The 21,033-nt window shown below is 43.9% G+C and overlaps 1 protein-coding gene across 1 annotated transcript in view; it reads left to right on the top strand.

The window, feature by feature from the left end:
• Positions 1-21,033, top strand: part of Rreb1 (ras responsive element binding protein 1) — a 127,283-nt gene that overhangs the window by 41,489 nt on the left and 64,761 nt on the right. The window contains exon 2 of the mRNA XM_077801772.1: positions 17,636-17,756. The gene's annotated coding sequence lies outside the window, so the exon portion shown is untranslated. The remainder of the gene's footprint in view (positions 1-17,635; positions 17,757-21,033) is intronic.

Consider the following 21,033-nt stretch of genomic DNA (forward strand, 5'->3'; position numbering starts at 1 on the left):
CGCCCCATAATTTACACACCCTCTGTAATCATCCCTGCCCTCAGCAGCACCTGGTCCTTTTCGGGTCTCAGCTCCTTCCAGCCTCTTTCCTACCTCCATGGCCCTCCACGTCCACTCTGCCCATCTACGCTGGTCTCTGCTCTTTCTGGACAGAAAATTAGTACTCAATGGGCAGCACTTAATCCTCTTACCTTTTTGTGCTTCTCTCTCTCTCTCTCTTTTTTTCCCTTCTCACCTAGATGGTGAGCTCATAGGTCATCTCCTTGCCCCCTGCCCCAGTTTAGTACTGGGCCAGTAATTGCTAATTGAGGTAACTAACATGCATTTTTATCATCAAGAAATATTTGAGGGCCTTAGAGTATTTTACCCCAAGTCATTGGAAGTGGGATCACGGGTCCCATATTTTTTCCCCCAGACTTTTTTAACCTCTTGATAGCTTAAAGGCCCGGGCGGGGTCGGGGTGGATGATCAGTTTTTATCTTCAGAGGAAACGGGAGAAGACAAGGACTGAGCCAGCTCACCCATCCACTACTCCCCTTGTCGTGATTCTTAAACTTTATAGTTGATGTAATTTTTCCCATTATAGCCAGTTATGCATTGCAGTTTAAACAGAACTGTTCCATGCTTAGGGGGACTCAGCTTTAGTTCCTGGTTTTTATTTAAAAGTCTCACTAAGTCCCCTATTACCTTTTATTAATTGAAAAATAAACATAGTCCATTAGACCACCCTACTCCATGACTCCTTTGAGATTCACAGCAATTGATCGTGTGGGAACCACATTTACACCTACCTGAGGTGCTCTTTCAGAAAACCTCACGCGCCTTTGATGGCCTAGAGTTGGCTACAATATACACTCCAAGTTTTAACCTAATAGTTGCCATAAAGAAACTAACTGGAATTCCAGCAATCATTCCTGGAATAACTGAAGTGGGGACAAAACCACACAAAGACAGTGACGTAGATGGGGCCCACCGTGATCTCTCCCCACCCCTTCCTTTCCAGGAAGATGAGTTCTGTTTCAAAATGATCACGTTTACAGCATGTATGGGGGATAGTTTTGGAAACTGATTGGACTAACTTATTGAGTTGTTGTCATTTATGTGTCCATACTGCTTAAGTGAATTCTGTCATTATGTCATTCTATCTTCACAAGAAAAGGGAAGGTTAGAAGGTCTGGTATTGCCAGTAATAGAGTCAAGCCTAGCAAGCTTAAGGCCCTGGGTTCCATCCCGAAGGCCACCAAAACAACTTTAGCTCTCCAAAGGTAGAATCTAGTCTGCTGAGGCTCAGACCACTGCTGTAGTTCTGAGAATCACAGATTCTTTGGATAATCTGGTCAAATTTATGCCTCTTTCTATGAAGAATGAATACCTTGTAAATTTCTTGTAAGTTTTCAAGGGTCTGGCCTTTGTGCTTGTCTACTTAATTGTGGCTATCAACCTGAGCATGCTGTCTGTTCAGTTTAGCCCATAGTAGGCTTTCAGCACATTAGTGAGGTAAACTAATGCCTACTCTGCCAGGCATGTTTCTGACAAAAGATACATAAGTTGGGGAAGGGAGGACAGGGAGCAGTCCACATTTTAAAAAGGTTTGACTCTTGATTATTTTCTTCTTTGTATGTTTTTTAAGAAATTCGAATGATTAACAGAGACATCAAAATTGTATTTTTAGAAATCACCATATTGTCATGACACATACTTCATTTTAGGTGATCTTTTCTAGGTTTCATCTGTAAATATGCTATCATAGCACAGAATGCTTAAACATACCAATCTGACTTGTGTGTACGGATGTGTGTGTAATGAACATGGAACCCAGGACTTCAAGTATGCTAGACTAGTACTTTACCATTGAGCTACATTTCAAGCCCCCAACATGCTTTTTATTTTTATTTTTTTTCCAGCCTGCTTTTTAAACATGACGTAGCATTATAAACATTTTCCTGTGTTTTCACATATTGACCTTCATGTTTCAGGTGGACCATGTTCAAGCAGGTTTTGAGTAGATGAGGCAGGGTGGGGATGACTCATCTGGAAGAGGTCAGACTGTTTAGGAGATAACCTTCTCTTGTTGGTCTAATGGGTTATTTTGCTCTATATGCTGAAACTTAAAAATACTAAGCAAAATAAAATACTTCTGGGACTGCAAATTCCCCTCCCATGCCTGTAGGCAAAACATACTATACTGTCTTTCTTCCTGCCTCAGGGTCTAAAAACCCTAGAAGCAAACAAATTAAGAACTACTGTGTAGTAATGAAAAGAAACTGGAGTAAAGACCTAAGCTATCCAATGAAACAGCCACTCGTCATGTGTAGCTGGTTTTGTTTTGGTACGTTGGGTCGAACCCAGGATTATCTTACCACTGAGCTACATCCCCAACCTTTTTTATTTTTTATTTTGAAATAGGGTCTCACTAAGTTGCTTAGGGCCTCACTAAGTAGCTGAGGCTGGCTTTGAACTTGGAATCCTCCTCCTTGAGATTCCCCATCTCTGGGGATTATAGCCATGTGTCATGGTGCCTGGCTGTATCTGGTTTGTTTGTGTGTGTGTGTGTGTGTATGTGTGTGTGTGTTTTATTATGGTGCTAAGATAGAATCCAGAGCTTTGTGCATGCTAAGCAGGTCCTCTACCACTGAGTTATATCACCAGCCCACGTGTAGTGGTTTAAATTTAAGTTAGATTTAACTAAAAATTTCAAAAGTTTAATTCCTTATTCATATAAGCCACATTTCACATTGTGGCTAGTGACTGCCATATTAGACAACATAGATAAAGGACATGTCCACCAACTGAACCGCACTACTAGAGATTGTGTCATTTCAATAAAATGTTTGATGCAGGATCTAACCTGTTTTATTTGATAGCCTTTAGAGAAAAGAATCTGCTGGGCCCAGTGGCTCATTCTTATAATCCCAGCTAAGGAAGGCGGATAACAAGTTCAAGGCCAACCTGAGCAACTTAGTGAGACCCTGTCTCACAATAAAATGAAAGGGATATAGATCAGTGCTTGCCTACCATGTGCTAGGCTCTGGTTTTAGTTCACAATTTGGCCAGATAGAGAGAGAGAGAGAGAGAGAGAGAGAGAGAGATGGATTTTGTTTTTCTTTGGAGACACCTTAGTCATTTTACATTGGGTGAAGTTTTCTGTGAGCTTATAACCTTCTGTAAGTTAAGTCTCTTTAAGCACTTTCCCCTATATCAGCAAGTCATGATGGTCAGTTTCATGTGTGGAACACAATTTAACGATTAGTACATTCCTTCCTTTTATTTGTTTGTTTTTGCCATGCTGGGGTAGAACCCAGGGCCTTGGGCTTGCAGGGCTGTACCACTGAGCTAGGCTCCTAGCCTCAGTCACATGTTAAATGGCTGCTTATGTTACATGTTTCATTTATTCCCAAGCATTTATCTTCCTGTATCCCAGAGCCCACTTGTGCTCCTTATCCACCTCCTCCCAGATCTGCTTTTCTCATCTGCTCTTTTCTGGCTGGGGATGTTTGTAGACAAGTTTTCTTTAAAACAAAGCTCCTTTCTTAATCCTGCTGTGTGCTCTTTACTCTTTCCTGCGCGAGGCATTTCTCCATCTCTGTTAACTGCCTTGTCATCCACTGTGTTGCTCCATGCAAGCAGCCCAGGGTCATTCTGGACACTGTCCTGGCCTTCGCAGCCAGGATGTCCTGTCTCCTCTCTGTTCTTCCTCTGTGATACCCCCCACCCAGACAGTGCCTCTTCTTGTCTGTCTTTCAACTCTCATAGTCACCTCCTAATTGGGTTATGTGCCCCTAGTCACCCATTTTTAAAACTGCTGCCAAAAGCTTTTTAAAATTGGGTAGGATTATTTCATCCTAACCACTGAACCACATCCCCAGCCTTTGTTTTTGAGACAGGGTCTCTCTAAGTTGCTGAGGGCTTCACTAGATTGCTGAGTCTGGCTTTGAACTCTTTTTTTTTTTTTTAATGTTGATTTTTTAGTTGTAGATGAACACAATATTTATTTATTTATTTTTATGCGACACTGAGGATCCAACCCAGGGCCTCGCATATGCTAGGCAAGCGCTCCACTGCAGAGCCACAACCCTAGCCTTGGCTTTGAACTCTTGATCCTTCTGCCTGGGCCTCCTGAGTTGCTGGGATTACAGGCGTGCACCACTGCGCCCACCTCGTCCTAACTTTTTAAGCGGGGGAGGGGTTAGTAGGTTTCACAGTGGCAGGATAAAGTTCATCCCTCTCTGATGGAACCTTGACCTCGGGATCCTTCTGCCAGCCCCATCCTTGCCATTTCCCCCAGTCCACTCTCCCTTCTTTCTCAAAATGTGCTGGTATACTCTGATAGCTCCCAGGGGGGTGGTTTCCATGGGCTAGAAACAATGTAAAACGTTTGCAGTCAGACATGGGGTTACATTTTTTTTCTTTTGCCAAGTAAGGGCATGTAAATGCAATCATCTACTGTCTTTATCATCTCATTTTAAAAGGGGGCTTTTGTAAATTAGAAAATAAAGAATGAATTTAGGAAACAAATTATAATGAAATGCAATTGTCATGTGCTAGGTAACTCTCTCTTTTTCTTTTTTTCAGTACTTGGAATCGAACCTGGGGCCTTTGGCATGCTAAGCAAATGCTCTACCACTGAGCTACTGCCCAGTAGCATTTAAGAACTCATTCTTTCTCCAAGCTGTGTTCCAGTTTTTGCATGTGCCTTAAAGCGGGGTCCTTTCCTCAAGCTCATGTTTGCTTTCGCCCTACTGCCCTTAAGCTGGGTGACTCTTACCCTGGTGAGCCCATAGCTTTAAAGTGTTTGGCCCACACTCCCCTTTCCCTTGGGTTGGAGTTTTGCTCCTTGTCTCTACTCTGCCTCAGCCCAAGCCAGGAGCTCAGTGCCTTGCACCTTTTTGGAACCTCAGTGGACTCTAGTGCCTGAACATGACCATCATCATATCTCAGGTTTCCACACTGATACCACAACTTGTCCTATATCTAGGGCACAAAAACAGTATAGGATATTTTAAGCAACTAATTTTAACACCTTGAAGAAAAGGCACACTTTTCTGCGCCGTCTCTTAATGTTTTGGATCAGACGTACTCTGACCTGTAATTCCAACTACAGCAAACTGAAAAGACATTTTTTAGTGAGATATGTGGTTGGGATTTAAGAAATGATACATAAGTACAAAAGACACTGGAAGTTTTAAAGCCCAACATTAGTATGTTCCATTGTTTTCTCTTTCTACAATCAAAAAACAAACAAAACAAACAACAACAAAAAAATACCTTAGGAATGTTTACCTAACACTGTGATTGTGAATAATAATATTTGACTATAAATTTGGATTAAACAGAATATAGTTTTAGAACCATTAATGTGGTACTTTTTTGAACTTCTGAGTCTTGGCTAGGAGAATACCAAAAAAAGTCATCATCACAATTAGTAGTTCTTTTTTCATGGAGGGATCCTTAAAAGGATTATTCTTACCTTAGCCAAAGCACAGAATTAAGGGATCACTCTAAAGATTAAAGAGATGGTAAGTTTTTTTCTTAAATCCCTGACTTTCTTGCAGGTAGCCAATTATATAATCTTTTAGACCTTTACTTTGTTGTTTTGCTTTGTTTTCCTTGGGAAAATTCTTTGTTCAGATTGGGAATGCACCAGGATTTCTGAGACTTCTATTGTACTTTATGGAACTGTTAGTTACAATTCTAAACTGGTTAAGTAACTGATGCCATTCTCTTGCATTACACTTTGACTTCTGCGTTTTAGTTGTGGTGCCGGCAGAGCATGAAATTGAGTTTGTATGAGCATGCGTGTGCCTGGGTGTAGTGGACTTCATTTTCTTTCCAGAATTGTAATGAAGCATCTTCAAGGCTTTGATAAAGTTTCCTCAGGCATGTTCAGTGAGCCGGTAGATGCCATTGTTTCGCAAGTTTTCTGTTTTCTTTGTCTGTACAGGTTGTTCCTGACTTCATGGCTGGGAGGAAATTGAGGATGCTGAAGTGTCTGCTGTTTGGCTGGTGAGACAGCCAGTTAGCTGGCGCCTGTTCTCCCATGGTCTCTGACAGGCTGGGTCCTGTGGCCATAGGAGAGGGGCCGTCTCAAAGGCTATGTCCTAGGTTGTACTCAGAGCAGCATGGCTCCTCTGGCCTCACATTCTGTCTTAGTCTGTTATCTAGCCTCATTAAAAAAAAAAAAAAAAAAAACACCTAAAAGAATACTGGCTGCATTCTGGAATATTAGCATAGAAATTGGTATTATGTACTCAGCTTGTAAATAACTTGCTCTGTCACTCATTCCCCACCCCTTTCTCTTTGGCCTGGCCTCCCTTATTGTCCCCATCTCTTTTCCCTCACCCAGCCCTCTTAACTGAGATTGTGAGAGTTGTTAAGGGGTATTTGGGCAAGGCAGTTTTTCTTTAATTGATTTTGAAGCAAATTCTTATACCCCAAAGTAAGAATTCTCTCTGACAGTATTTTTGTAAACATCTAATTTTATCATCTTCTGAACCCATTATCTTCATGTGTGCTGATGCCCAGAAAATGAACTCCTACCTCATATGGCAGGGAGTCAGGGGCCTGATGGGTGAGTTCCTGCTGTTCATCCCATCCTGTAAATGACTCAAACAGCCTTATAATCACCATGATTTTGCGCATAAATAAGTGGGGTTTGCTGCCATCCTCAGTCCTGTGTATTCATAAGAAGGTTCTAGCAGCTAGCAGGTAGAAGTTCTTTTGAGCCCAGAACTCAAAACACCCAGTTTTGAGACCCAATAGTTAAGTCTCAGGTGCAGAGTTAGGACCAAGAGAGATGTCAAAGATTGAAATCTGGCTCCCCCCCACAGGTGAAGGGTCCAGGGCATTATGGGTCACGCACGTGGAAGCAATCCTGTGCTATACTGCTCTGCTTCCTAGTGTTAAAGGACATTATGGCAAGTACATTAGTGTAAACTACACTTGAGCTACTGCTACTAACTTACTGGGTTTTCTGGACTTTGATGAAGAAGGTGCTTGTGTTTGTTGCAGACAGAAGGTAAATGCGTAAGTGAACCTGCACGGTAAGTTCTTTTCTGGGAAGCACCGCACCCCTCCCACACTGAGGCTCGGGGAGTGCTGGTCCATTGGACTGGGTGGCTGTTAAAAGTTGGAGCTGAAATGGATGCAGCTGTTGCTCAGGCCACTGTGCCACAGCCACGGAGGCAAGTATTTGAAAAAATTCACACGGCCCCTCCAGGAGAGCTGCAGGAAGTGTGGCCCTTGGCTCCAAATGGTCAGCAGGAGATAAAAGTGTGGACTGTTGGAGGCTAAGCCCCTCCTATGGCTGGATGGCAAACTGTTAAGGGAAGATAAAAGAGTAGGGATGTTCTTTTTGAACAACAGAAGGCTGACTTCATCACATGCATTCAAGCAAATGAAAGAGGGTGAGCAAGAGGTGCCTCAGCTTTAGGACTGAGTGTGTTGAAGAACTCTTATTTGAGAAGCAGAACTGAGTGACACACAAGCTAAAACAATTTCATGTCATGGAAGTATTGGCAGAGGCCAGTCCTTCTGACTGGGAATGCTCACATTACGTACTGCATACAGTAAATGGGGATCAGCTTGGGCATCCAAATCTGCGTGTCACAAAGGTGGTCTTTGTCAGTGTGTCTGGGCCATGGGAGCTGTATTGAAGTATTCATCCATCCTCAGACTGGGCAGGGAGGTAGGCAGGCAAGCAAGCAGCCATGTCCCAGTTGGCTGGAAATCTCACAGTTCTGTAAGTGGTGTCGGGGCACCTGTCTCCTCTTAAGTGTGCTTCTGGTACTGGCCAAGTTATTACTCAGGTATGAGAGGTTTAAGGGAAGGGACCTGTCCTTCAAGGGTTATCTTCCATTTGGCGTTTTTCTTCCTATTCTCTGTAATACTTGGGGTAAGTTTTGGGGCTTGCGAAGGGGTTGTCTGTTTAGGGTGAGTCTTGTAAATCAAGAGCCCACATTTAAGAACCTGGATGCTTCCAGTGCCTGATAGGAGCTCAATCCAAGGCAAATGAACCAATGTGCTTTGGGAACTTGAGGCTTGTTTCAGCCTCTGGGGAGGGACATGGGGACGGGGGTGTCAGGCATTTATGTTAGTGAAGCATCAGTGCAATTAGACCCCCAGGGAGTACAATTGCCATGAACTAATCACCCTCCCAGCATGTCAGGGCCAGAGCAAGCTAATTGCCCCCAAGCCCCTGCCTCTGCTGGTCCAGCCTGTTTGTGCACAGAACATGCCACCTTCTCTTGCCAACTGGACATGGACCTCAGGAGTGGTCTATCCTGCCCTGTAGTCATTCTTGGTTTATTCAGTTTAAGTAAAACCATTTGCTTGCCAGTTGTTTTTGGTTGGTTGACTTGCGATAAACACTTTTCAGCCACTTATATCTCAGAGTATTCGTTTGCCTTCACAGATGCAGTGGTAAATACTTTTGTTGGAGGCAAGAGGGGAGTTGGGGGAAAGAAAGGTCATCCATTCCATGCTCAGAGGGCCACCCATCAGGTTTCTGGGAGCTGGGGTATGTCAGTTCCCCAGGCATAGTCATTCTCAGCTGACAGTTGGTAATGTCTGATTACCCACTGTGAAATTTTGACCACAGCTGACCACTTTTCCAATGGGCGAGGAAAGATGCGACCTCCCCCTTTCACTGTCTTCTCAAAGCTGTCAGGAGAGGAGCAATTCAAACACTTTTGTCTTCCACAAAGTCATTTTGGTTTTCCAAGGAGTGTCATCCTGCAACTGCCCTCAATTCTGGGAATGTGCAGCCCAGTCAGAGGTTAACCACCTGCTCTGAGGTTTTTAGCTTGCACACAACTCCTCCTTGGGAAGAAGAGAGATTCCTGTTTCTGCTGTACCCTTTCTCCAGCGTGTCAGAGAGGCCAGCCTCAACCTCAGGGCCTGTGAAAGAGTTGCAGGATATTGCCTAAAACTCTATGCAAACTGCTACTGAACTTTACCCCAGCTTCTTTCCAAAAGCTATAAATGTGACTAAAGATATTTAGCTCCACTTCAGAGAAGTGTTGAGAACAATGCAATGACTACAGTCCAGTTGCCTGAGAGACTGGGTATCAGCAGCATCAGATTCAGGTGCTACAGCTGGGACAGCAGAAGTGTGTTGGGGAATACCAGGAAGAAAGAACCCCATCTTTGGAGGAGTCAGTAGTGTGTACTTCCTCTATTAAGCAAATGTAATGTGGAACCGACCAGGATTTGTTTCAGCAGCACACTTGGGTTTTATTTCCTGCTCACCATGCAGCATGGAGAGTGTCAACAGCTGTTCTGCTTGTTACTGTCAGTAGGATTGCATTTGTGATAAGCCAGCTTATATTTATTTTTAATTTTCTGACTTGTGGGCTAGGACAGGAATCTTTTTTTTTTTTTTTTTTTTTTTTTACAAAAATTGTCAAAATTTTTAGGTTCCTGCCCTTAAAGATTTGGCAGTCCGATAGGGGAAGCTAGGTAGGCAAATTGAGGAAAGTAGGGGGGTGGGGGGGACAGCCTAGGGCATAACCTGGAATGTTGGGAAGGAAATAGCATAGCATCAGTATCCCAGACTCGATGGTGCTATACTGTTTGCCAAGTGTTTTAATAAATCAGCTTCACTTCTCAGATGGGAGAACTGAGGTTCAAAAAGTTAAGGACCTGCCACCTGAGCTTCCGGGCCAAGATTTAAGACTCCACATCGTCTGTTCTTTCAGTGATTATGGTTTATTCTCTCTGTACATTCAGAAGAATTTGACAAAATTCTGATAGAAGATTCATCCTCTCAGAAGTACAGAATCTAGCAGTCAGAAGAGTCATCTAACCTGGTCTCTCACCTACTACAGAAAATTTGTTGTTGTTGTTGTAGTATAACATTTGTGACTAATGGTTACTCCCCTCCTTGAATACCTCTAGGGCAGCAAGCTCATCACCTTAGTGGGCCACATTCTGTCTGAAGGCTATTCTGCATGTTTAAAGTCCTGGTTTAATGAGTTACAGAGTCCCAGCTTGGTTTCTCTGTTTCTCCCACCCAGACCTCATTCCTGCCCCAGAGGCCTCACGGGATGGATGTGTGGCCCTCTTCTCGGGCTGCAACTTGGCTCTTGTGTGTCTCTGGTTCTTTCTCTTAATGAATGGAGCGTCTCCATTTACTTCAGCCATTTCTTATTCTCCCCCTGACTTGGTGTTCCAAACCTGTATTTTGTCCATTGCCTTTCTCTAAAAGGTTTTCAATGATCTTTGTGGTATATGAGAATTTTGGAGTCAGACAACCCCAAGCTAGAGTCTGACCCTACCCTGTAAGGGCAGTGTAGAATCCAGCAGATAAACTGATCATTACCTGCAGGATTTGGGAAAGGATTAGATATATGTAATGTCCTTGACACATTTCTGACACAAGAGTTTGTGTCCCATAGTTAATGCCCTCTAGTTATTCTCTGGAAGAAAAATAACTGGATACATCAGACATCTGATACATTCTCACTTTAATCCTGTTATCTGTTACTTATAGCAAAAAACTCTTTTTCACCTTTAAAATTCCTCAACCCAAGTTGGTTGTGGAGGCTCCTTCCCATCCTTTCCTAGATCTGTATCTACCTGACAAGTCAACAGATTAGATCTCTTTTTTTTAATATTTTAGTTGGACACAACACCTTTATTTGTTTATTTTTATATGGAGCCGAGGATCAAACCCAGCGCCTTACGCGTGCTAGGCGAGCACTCCTCCGCTGAGCCCCAGCCCCAACCCCAGATTAGATCTTAAGGTGGGATGGGTAAAACCACTAAATTTAACCCCCTGTCCTGGGGATAGGTGAGGGGACCTTGTCTCCCTCTGCCTCTTCTGCCCAGTATGGGCACTGCCGTGTTTAGACTCAGGTCACCTTGGTCACTCACTCCCCACACCCCCAGCTGCCTTAAGCAGAGTAGAGAATGATAAAGGTTTCTGATAAGTTAGGCAAGAAAGTGATGAAACACCAGGTCCTGGTGGCCAAACAGAAAAACAGTGTTTAGAAGAAGTCTGGCCTGCTTGTGGAAAGGGCCAGGGACTTGCTCTTCCCACAGCTGGGTGCCAAGAGCCGCCCGCGTACCCTTCCCAGGGGAGCAGGGCACATTGTGACAAATGACTGCCAGGTGGCAGCTGCAGCTTGGCCTCTCAAATCTGGCAGTAGTTAGACTCTGTCAGTAAGGCACACTCCCAGGAGAAGAGCTGCAAGAAGTGGCGTCAGCTTCTTCCCAGCCATCATGGACCAACACAGAGGCCGTGGTGGGGTCTCGGCCCTGTTTCCTTCCTCCGAAGACGCCAAGATCCCTGCAGGGGGTGCCAGGAGGACGGCTGTGGGGGACACCGTGGTTCAGCACCTACCAGATAATCCACCTTTCCAGGAGTTCGCATTTTTGCTCTATTTTCTTTTATGGAACCTTGGGCCTCGCCTATGCTAAACGCAGGCACTCTGCCACTGAGCTCAGTGCCCAGCCCCAGCAGTTCACGCTTTAAATGCTCAGTTTCATTTGACAGATGAAGCTGCTAGACACAGGTCTTGTCTTCCCAGTCAACACCGTGCTTCTCTCTCAAGTCAAATTTAATGCAGCAGTGAAAATGTCCATGTGATTTTTATTTTTTAAGGGGAACAAGTGTTCCTTTACCTAAGGACCATGGACACTCCTTGTGTTATTCCTGGTGAAATGTTCCCCATCAAGACCACTCGGGCACCGGAAATCTAATCATAGTATGGAGCAGCAGCCACAGAGGGTAGAAATGATCTCTTTCCTCCTCCTTTTCCTGGGTTCCATGAAGAAGCACGTTGCACTAGATCTTAAGCTGTTTTTAAGGCTGGAGGAGGGAGGCTTAGGGTTGCCTTCATCCTCCCTAACTGCTCCCTTTCCCTGTGCCCTTTGTTTTGCACATTCCTTACTGCCCAGGAGCCTCACTGGAGAGAGAGAGGGAGGGTGCCCAGGGCCACTAGAAATCCTGACCAAAGGGCTCAAGTGTGGAGGCCAATCCACAGAACCCTCAAAGGAACTTTTCAGGGAGTAGCTCAGGCTCAAAGAGTGCCATTTGCTGGAGAGATGGGTTTCAGGATCTTGTGAAGGCCCAGGCTAAGTGCAGACTGGTTCTGCTCTGTCTGAAGCTCATATCCAACATGTCCTTGTTCCTGAGGAAGGTAGAAATAGGTCTTGCAGAGATGAATCCCTTTCCCCTCTCTTATTTATTAATTTGTTTTTGTTATGGTAAGTAGAGCCAAAACTGGAATTGGAATCTGAGTCTCTGCTGCACTGCCTCAGTTTTTGCCCGGGACATGGTGGATCAACAGCTCTTGGAAGGGAGATTTGCTGTTACCCTTCCTGAGGTGGTTCTCAGTGCAGAGCTGGGAACACACAGATTGTTGGGCCTGCCACCCTAAGGGTTTCTGATTATATGGATTTGGGATGGAGCTGGAGAATCTCCATTTCCCATGAAGGGCTATGAAGTTACTACAGATGGTCCCCAACCTAATTTTTTTTTTTACTTGTACAATTTTTTTTTTATTTCTTAATGGCATGAAAATGGTACACATTCATTAGAAACCACATTTGGAATTTTGAATTTGTCTCTTCTCCCAGGATAGCCGTATGGGGTTCAGTCCTCTCTCGGGATGTCTCTCTTGCCTGGCTCCCAATCAGCCATGCCATCATAAGGAGAGAGCACAGGCACTGAACTGTATGCTGTGCTTTTAAATTTTGATGTTTAGCACATGGGGTGCATTCAGTGCATTTCCACCTTAGGGTGGGTTTATTGGGATGGACCACATTGTGGATCAAGTGGCATGGGTGTTCTTTAGGGTGGCTGTGTTGACAGGTCAGCTGCAGTTAACTTCTTGCTGACAAGATAAGGCTGGTGGTAAGGTGTCCTATGCATGTGTTTGCCTAGTTTTCATCTGTGCAGTCTAGGCACTTGCCCCCCAACTCCTGTCCCCCACTTCTTCTGACATATGCCATTTGTTGGCTTGTGGCTTATGGTCTCAAACCTCCTCCCCCACACCCCTGGACCTGAGCACGGCTCCTCTTGCTCCAAGTCTGTACATGATTTTCATGGAAGCAGAAGTGACCTGGTGGGCTTGTGTCATCAGCCACTGGACAAGACTGGGCTGTTTGGTATCCTAGGCTGAGCCTCAGGGCTTCTTCCCGCCTCCTTGGCTTGGCTACTTTAGAACCACAGGGTATAGAATGTGAAAACCTCTCCCTGTCCCTTTGCACGGCGGAGGGAACGTTTCTTTTTCATAGAGGTGAAATCCCGACCTGCCTCTTGCCATAGAGTAGGGGACAGCAGGCATGAATGGAAGGCCAGGTGCTGAGCATTTAAAGGAACAAAAATGATTCAGACCAAGATTTAGAGAAGCCAGAGACATGATTAAGGGAGCACATCTGTGCTGTCGAGCCCCATGCCAAGGGCCACACATTTTGTTCAAAAGAAACTTAATGGAGTTCAGAAAGAGGATTCACTTGGTTCTCCTACTTAACAGCCCTACAATTTTGGAGACAAGTAACTTTAGTTTTCTCATCTATACAATGAGATTATCTTCACAGCATTGTTGCTATCGGAATAAACAAGGCAGTAGACTTGGTGTGTGGTACAGACTGCTCAGAATTTGTTAGCTCTGAATATTTAGTGTGATGGTGGAATTAAAGGTCCTTGTGTCTTGGGGTTTGGAACCAAGAGCCCTGGGTTATTAGGGGTCGGGGAAGTGCCAGGTGCATAGTAGCCAAGAAGATGGGGAAGTTCAAGGGGAAAGAACTGAGCAAAGAGATAATCACGGGGACTGGTGGACCACAGGGCGAAAGGCCGGCTGTTGCCAGAGCATGAAGAGCCTTGAGTACCAGTTTAAAGTCTGACTACTCCTTATAGTCTTGAGGGATGGGAATGGGGAAGTGTTTTGAAGCTCAGGAGACAACCCAAAAGTAGGTCCACATTCACACCTTAAATCCTGGGATTGACACTCCACCCCCACCCTTTTACCTCCACACTTCACTCTTGAACATGGCCTCTGCCGTCGGGTACCTTCCCCACCTCTTCGCAGCAGTCCATACTTAGCCAAGGGGAGAAGATGCAGAGCTGGCTGGAGCATTCACAGTGCCCAGTTGTGCAGGGTCTGCTCAAATTCTGAAAGGCATTATATGACACAGTAAGGCTCCCTTTTACCAAAGCCGGTGCCAGCTGTGGGCAGGGAGGGGAGGGTGACTTTCATGGGTTACCGCCCTATCCAAGGCATAGCATGCACCCTAAGCCAAGAAACACATCAACTTCCTGGAGCCGTCATCCCAGCTGTCTCAGCCTTCAGAGCACATGCAAGTCCATCCTGGTTAGAAAAAGACAGTTTGGCCTCAGGCTTTGCAGGCAGAGGGAGAGCAGGCTAGGCTGTGGTGGCACAGCTAGTCTGGTTTGATTCTGTCCCCAGCCAAGTCCACCCTTCAGGAGATGTCTTTGCTGTTGGTCAAGTGCCCTAGTAGCTCAGACCATTCTGATGTCTGTACTCCTCTTAATTCAAACTCTTTGAGCCTGTCCTGGCTGGCCTGAACTCATCAGCTGTGCTGGAACACAACCATGCATCAGCCATCCCACCCCAAGTATTTATGAACATGGAGGAGGCTCAGCGCTGCAGCCGTGCAGGTCAAGTGTTGTAAAGCCCAGGATCTCTGCCAACATTGTGGGCATCTCAGCGTATTCCGTATTTCCTGGGGGTCTGAGGACAGATTTTAGATTTCACTTCAAAAACCCTGGAGTTTTCAGAAGCTGGGATGCCGCTCTTTGCTTCTAAACCATCTTCCCTTTTATCTCTCATCTCTTCATTGCTATCTCACTGGACCTGGAGACAGGCTCCTTAATCTTCTCTTCTGGTTTTACATAGCATTGTCCCTTATCTCCTCAGGGGCTGGGGGCTGGCCTTCCCTTGCCCCTCCTCCTCCCAGAGGGACCTCTGCCCTCTCCCAGACATCCTGCCTCCTTGGCTTTGCAAAAAGCTGGTGGGAATGAAAATCCAGAAATTCAGCATCCCGGACCATCCCCCAAACATCCCAGCCTTCTTAGCCGCCTCTCACCAACCAGAGTCATCATTTAGACCATAACTGGTCTTGTTTGTTTGTTTTGTTTTGTTTTCATTTTTTCTCCTGAGGCAGTTGTGATGGAGGTAAGAGGTGTCTTGAAATTTCTTCCAAAAACTGTTTTGTACTTTTCCATTCTACAAGTTCTGTGAGTCCCTTAGGCCTAAGGGAACCCAAAACAAACAAGGTATTGACTCTGTTATTCAACTTAATTGAAGACATTCTTGATATTCAAATCATTTACACCCAAGGTCAGAGGATGGAGTTTCAAGGTCAAGTCTAAGCTTGGCCTTTTTGCTCCAAAAGGATCCTTTGGTTCTCTCTCTGTGTTTGAGGGGAAACTGGTGATTTTTTTTTTTTTTGGTAAGTACTTAAATGAGAAGAGGAAGCAGGACTAAATTTTAATGGCAGTCTTAATTATATTCTGGAGAATGTTCATTCCATAAATGTTTCTCTGACTCTGAAACATATTGTGTGAATATATATGTGTGTGTCTTTTAATTATATGAAGAATTTATGTGGATATCTTGACAGTTTCTGGGAGAAAAAAAACCTGTGGGCTACTTACTCCTTCCCAGACTTCCTTACTAATAAAATGTGCCTTCCCCTCCCCCAACTACGTGTACTTTTTCCTTCTATTTCTCTTTTATTTTGGGGGGCTCTGGAAATGGAACCTAGGACCTCACCATGCTGGGCAAGTGCTGTATCATTGATCTATACTCCCAAGCCCCAGTTAATGTAAAAATGAATTAAAAATAGGGAAAGTTTGCTTGCTTTTTAAAATACTTATTAAAAAATCATGCTTAATTTCTCCTTGGATATCCATAAGTTTATATAGGTAGAGATCATCTGAAAGAATGGTTTGTGTATTTCCGAAATCTGTATAACTTTTAACAAAATTAGCCGATCCATGGTTTAGAGGAAGTGGGGCTCATATATCAAGTAAAACAAGAATTCTTCCCTTGCTTTTCCAGGATATTTCTGGAGTCCCTGATCCTCCTGAATCTGAATGAAAATGTTGAGTGTAGAGTGTGTGTGGTTTTTTTGTCGTTGATAGACCTTTATTTTATTTATCTATATGTGGTGCCTCACACATGCCAGGCAAGTGCGCTACGGCTGAGCCCCAGCCCCCTTTTTATTTTTTATTTTGAGGCAGGGTCTTGTTACGTTGCTTAGGGCTTGCTAAGTTGATGAGGCTGAGTTTAACCTGCCTCAGCCTCCAGAGCTGCTGGGATTACAGGCATGCACCACCTTCCTTGTTTCTTGATACTTTAGAATCCAAGTAACTTTTCAAAAGAGAATAACACAAAGAAGATGGAGAATTGAAGCAGAGAGGTTTTAAAAATTTGGGGGAGCATCATGGTATCAGAAATCACTCAGGAGTTGTTTCTGATTAAAAAAAAAAAAAAAGCTGGTGAGCTTTCTTACCCACCGCAGCAGAGCAGCCTAGCCCAGGCTTTTGCCTGCCGAGGGTGGTTAAGGAGCTATCTGTGGACAGCTTGAGGAAGACTGAAGACGATAGCTGTGTGGCACACTTGGACAGCTTTTCTCTAGACTCTTCAAAAAAGGGATGAAAGTGAAAAAATGTGCCCCGCAATTGCTTTTAGACAAGTGCTATCCGCATGGGGTTTATTTTGCTGCTGCGCCCCCTGCCCCCTTTTCTGCTATGCTGGGATTCATGTGCACAGAGATTTCTTTCTTTTTAATGTGGTGCTGGGGATTGAACCCAGAGCCTTTTGCATGCTGGGCAGGTGCTCTATATGCTATATCCCCAGCCTTATTAACTTTTTGAATCTTCTCCCAGTTTTGCACTCTTTAGCTTAGCTGAGAGATGCTGTTAAGAGCCAGAGACAAACATACCAGATGCTGTCGTTCTGGGAAATGCCATATTCCAGCTTTCTCTGACTGTTGAGGTCCAAACACAACATTGTCCCAGCTTGGGACTTTTCAAGGCCTTAGCACCCTGGAGAAGACTTTCTCAAGTTCGTGAAGGGTGTGTGTAATTAGAGACATTTTCCACATCTTACTCCAGAAAAGAAAAGGTGCGCATTTGGTCCTGTTTGACGTGAGTTACAGCACTTCTTGTTTGGGAAAATATGAGATAGTCTCAACTTGAAGGCTCTGTTCATTACCTATTTCTTATTTTATTGCTTCTTTTTTCCTGTTTCTATAGCATTGACTGCTATCCTGTTTTTCTATTTCCTTCAAGTCAAAGCACCATCAGCTTCTACTATTAACATGCATTAGGATTGCCAAAGCTCCTCCAACAGTCACAGCCAGCCGTCTGAGCCCCTCTCTTGTGGTGTTGCCCTCGCCATTGCTGGAACATGCTTGGTGTGGTGGTGGTGGGTGGGGGACCTGTGGAAGTGGACTCGGCTGTAGCCACACTTGTTTAGATGCTACCAGGTCAACTCTGGGTGGAATCGCTGTACAGATTACTTGTAACTGTAGGCAGGGCATGGGAAATGTGCTCTTGTCCCAGTTTGTGATTTCTGGCGTTGTTGAATAGAGGAGATTATACAGAAAATGGATTGCTTCTTGTCTTAGCTCCCTTTCACATCAACTTCTCTTGTTTTTGCAGGTTGCTCCAACTCTGTGCTCCAGAAGTGGTGACTTTGAGGTGTGACCCTGCCCACATTTGGGCCCAACCGGTGCCAGCTTCTCAATAAGGAGGTCTTGACTTGATAAGACGAGAAAAACAGGTCAGTTAAACAGCACAGATTTTCCTTTATTTACAGTAACGGTCAGTGTTGAGTCTTCCCATGCTCTCCCTTCTTCCAGCTTCCTTCCCAGTTGTGTTCCCTCTTTTCCAGGACATCCTGAGACTTAGTGCAAAATCAGTTTAAACTTATGAGTGCACCTTGCTATTTTTTTCTTGATCTGTTGATCCTGTGATGTGGGATGAGAAAGCTGAGGATGCTCAAACCAGATTCCTCTCTTCTCTCCTTTTTCCCACCCCGCAGTTTGGTCTGTGGGTTAAAGACTGGCACACCAGGCTAGTCTACTTGGTGTTGTAGATCACACATGTGTCTTGGGAACTTCATCTGGGGTCCTAGTCCTCTCTGATTCCAGTTGAAGGGGATGGCACTAGAGTGGGGCCAGTGATTATTTTTATGAAAATTCTAGGGCTATAAATATCCATAAAAGGAAAAGTGTTTTACCAAAAGACCATAAACTATTAAAATATCTTTTATTCCATGATATCAAGCATCAGCAAATTTAGGTATATTAGTTTGGGTTATTCCATTGTACTGTGGGGCATTGGGTAGGGGGTAGGTAGAATGAACTGGCTACCTTGCATCTAGTTAAAGTACCGTAAAGATGCTGTCTGAGGCGGCCTCTGGGAACCTGTGACTTCTGCACCAATGTCCAGCCCTCAATAAGGCTTCATGCCCCCAGAGTAAGCTAATTCTTCCTCCTTTGGTTCCTGCAATTGAACCCAGTGGTGCTAATCGTGTAGCCACATCCCAGCCCTTGGAGAGAGTCTGGTTAAATTGTCCAGGCTCGCCTACTATTGCTGCAGTCCTCTGGGGATTACAGCCTAGAGCATGCCCACCCTGGCCTCAGCTAATTGTTCACATGAAGACCAGCATATTCAGTGAGAAGGCCAGGGGTTGAGAATCCTGGTCTCATGGACCCTACTAAGACTCCCCCCTAATATGCCTAATTTCTAGTGGCCAGTAGGTTTGAGTTTCCTGTTCCAATTGGGGAAATGTCCAATCCTAACCCTCAGCTACAGAGGGAATTCAGAGATTTACAGACTTTTCAGTGTTTCCTGGGTTCCCTGTGCCTTGATTCCCCCTTTCCAAAGGGCCCCCAAGGGAGACTGGGAGTGTGGGGAGCTGCCAGAGGCTTAGCCATTGCTGAGACCTGCTTGGGAAGGTGGCTCCCTGCATTGGACCTGGGCCAGGTACTTGGCATTGCAGGCAGGAGCTACAACCCAGCTGAACATTGTCTTTAATAAACTGTTTTATTTGAAGAAAAAAAAAAAAAGGTATCATAACGAGCCTTAATGTTAAGGAGGATTTTTTTCTTTTTTTTTAATATTTATTTTTTAGTTGTAAATAAAATTTAGGACACAATACCTTTATTGTATTTATTTATTTTTACGTAGTGTTGAGGATCAAACCCAGAGATGTGCTAGGTGAGGGCTCTACAGCTAAGCCACAACCCCAGCCTTGGGGATTTTTTTCTAATATGGAACAGTGAACTACATTGTGTTTAGCACCAGCATCTTTCCTGTGCCTCATTCCATACTCTCAAAGGAGAACTCAAGTCTAAGACTCAAGAATAAACTAGAGTAAAATCTAGCTTGTAAAATCCAAGGGACAGGTTGTTATTTGCTTTTGAAACATCTTCCCAGGGTGGATCCAATGATCCTTTTTTTCCTTTCAACCAGCATAGCCAAGTATTCCATTCTATTAATTGTATTGCTGTTTACTTACATTAAAATAGGAAAAGGGGGCTGGGGGTGTAATTCAATAGTCAGGTGCTTGCTTTATCATATACTTGAGGCCCTGGGTTCAATCTTAGCACAGCAAAATCAATTAATTATCAAAATTAGGAAAAAGAAGTAAATGGAGGGGATCTTGGTGTTATTCACATGCAGCATTAACACTTATATTTTATCTTCAAGAAGGAAATAAATTTGGCCAAGCCAGGAGTGGTGGTGTACACCTGTAATCTCAGCCACTCAGAAGGCTGAAGCAGGAGGATTGCAAGTTCAAGGGCAGCCTCAGCAACTTAGTGAGGCCATGTCTCAAAATTTTAAAAAATAAGAAAGGCTGGAGATGGAGCTCAGTGGCTCAGGAAGGGAGGGAATTGGCCAAAGTCTTCCTGTCCAGAAGAAGGAGAAGCAAGTTTATAGTTAATCTGAAAGCATGGCTTTTCTCCTTTTCCAGTGGCTAAGTCCTTGCAGCGTTCAGCTCTTGTGCTAATTAACTGTAATGACTCTTGCTAGGCATTTTCTATTTCAGACCTAGTTTGCAAGAATGTATCTTTGATATCATAATGACTGAAAAAATTCTCACTAGCAGTTTGGATCTGTTTAGAGAACACATTTTTGTCATTTTGCTTGTTGGTCATTTAGTCACAAAGATGTTTACTCGAACTTCACAGATTTGAGTCAGCTCTACCAGTTTTCTTTTCTAAATTTACTGATAGGACAAAAGTGAGATTATCTTCCATACTCTTCATATAAATTGGTAGGAAGGTTCATATTCTTTTTATTGATACAACATAATTACTATAAAGATAGATTTCTAGCAGTTATTTTACACAATGTGGTGAATTCAGTACTGGAAGCATCTATTTCTGAACCCAATACATATTACATACTGATTAATTACAAAAATTCTAGGGAAATGATGATACTTTTGTTAACGATTAAGAAAAATGTATCAGGTGTGGAGGCACACGCCTGTGATCCCATCAATCTGGGAGACTGAGGGTGGAAGATTGCTAATTCAAGGCCAGCCTCAGCAATTTAACAAGATCCTATCTCAAAATAAAAAAAAAGAAAGGATGGGACTGGGGATGTGGTTCAGTGGTAGAGTGCTTGCCTAGCATATGTGAGGCACTGGGTTTGATTCTCAGCCTCACATAAAAATTAACAAATAAAGGTATTGTGTCCACCAACAACTAAAAAAAATTAAAAAAAAAAAAAGATTAAGGGTATGACTCAGTGGTAAACTGCCCTTGAGTTCAACCCCCAGTATGAAAAAAAGAAAGAAGAGTGGTATGTGTGTATACACTTGTATATACATACTGTGTTTGCATATTTTTTCCCCTAAGGAGAAATTACCCCATTAAAGACAAAAACAGGAAGTAAGAAGCATAATTTTTAATAGATTTAAATGGATATTGGCATGGGGAAACAGTTTGGTTTTTCCTCTCTTTTTTGGAAAAGATGTGGGAGGTGAGACTGGATCAGGAGTCTTAAATTGTATGCTTTTGCATTTACTCCTTTTTCCTACTATT

Source organism: Urocitellus parryii, chromosome 8 (genome assembly GCF_045843805.1).
Source record: "Urocitellus parryii isolate mUroPar1 chromosome 8, mUroPar1.hap1, whole genome shotgun sequence".
In the NCBI taxonomy this organism is placed as follows: Eukaryota; Metazoa; Chordata; class Mammalia; order Rodentia; family Sciuridae; genus Urocitellus; species Urocitellus parryii.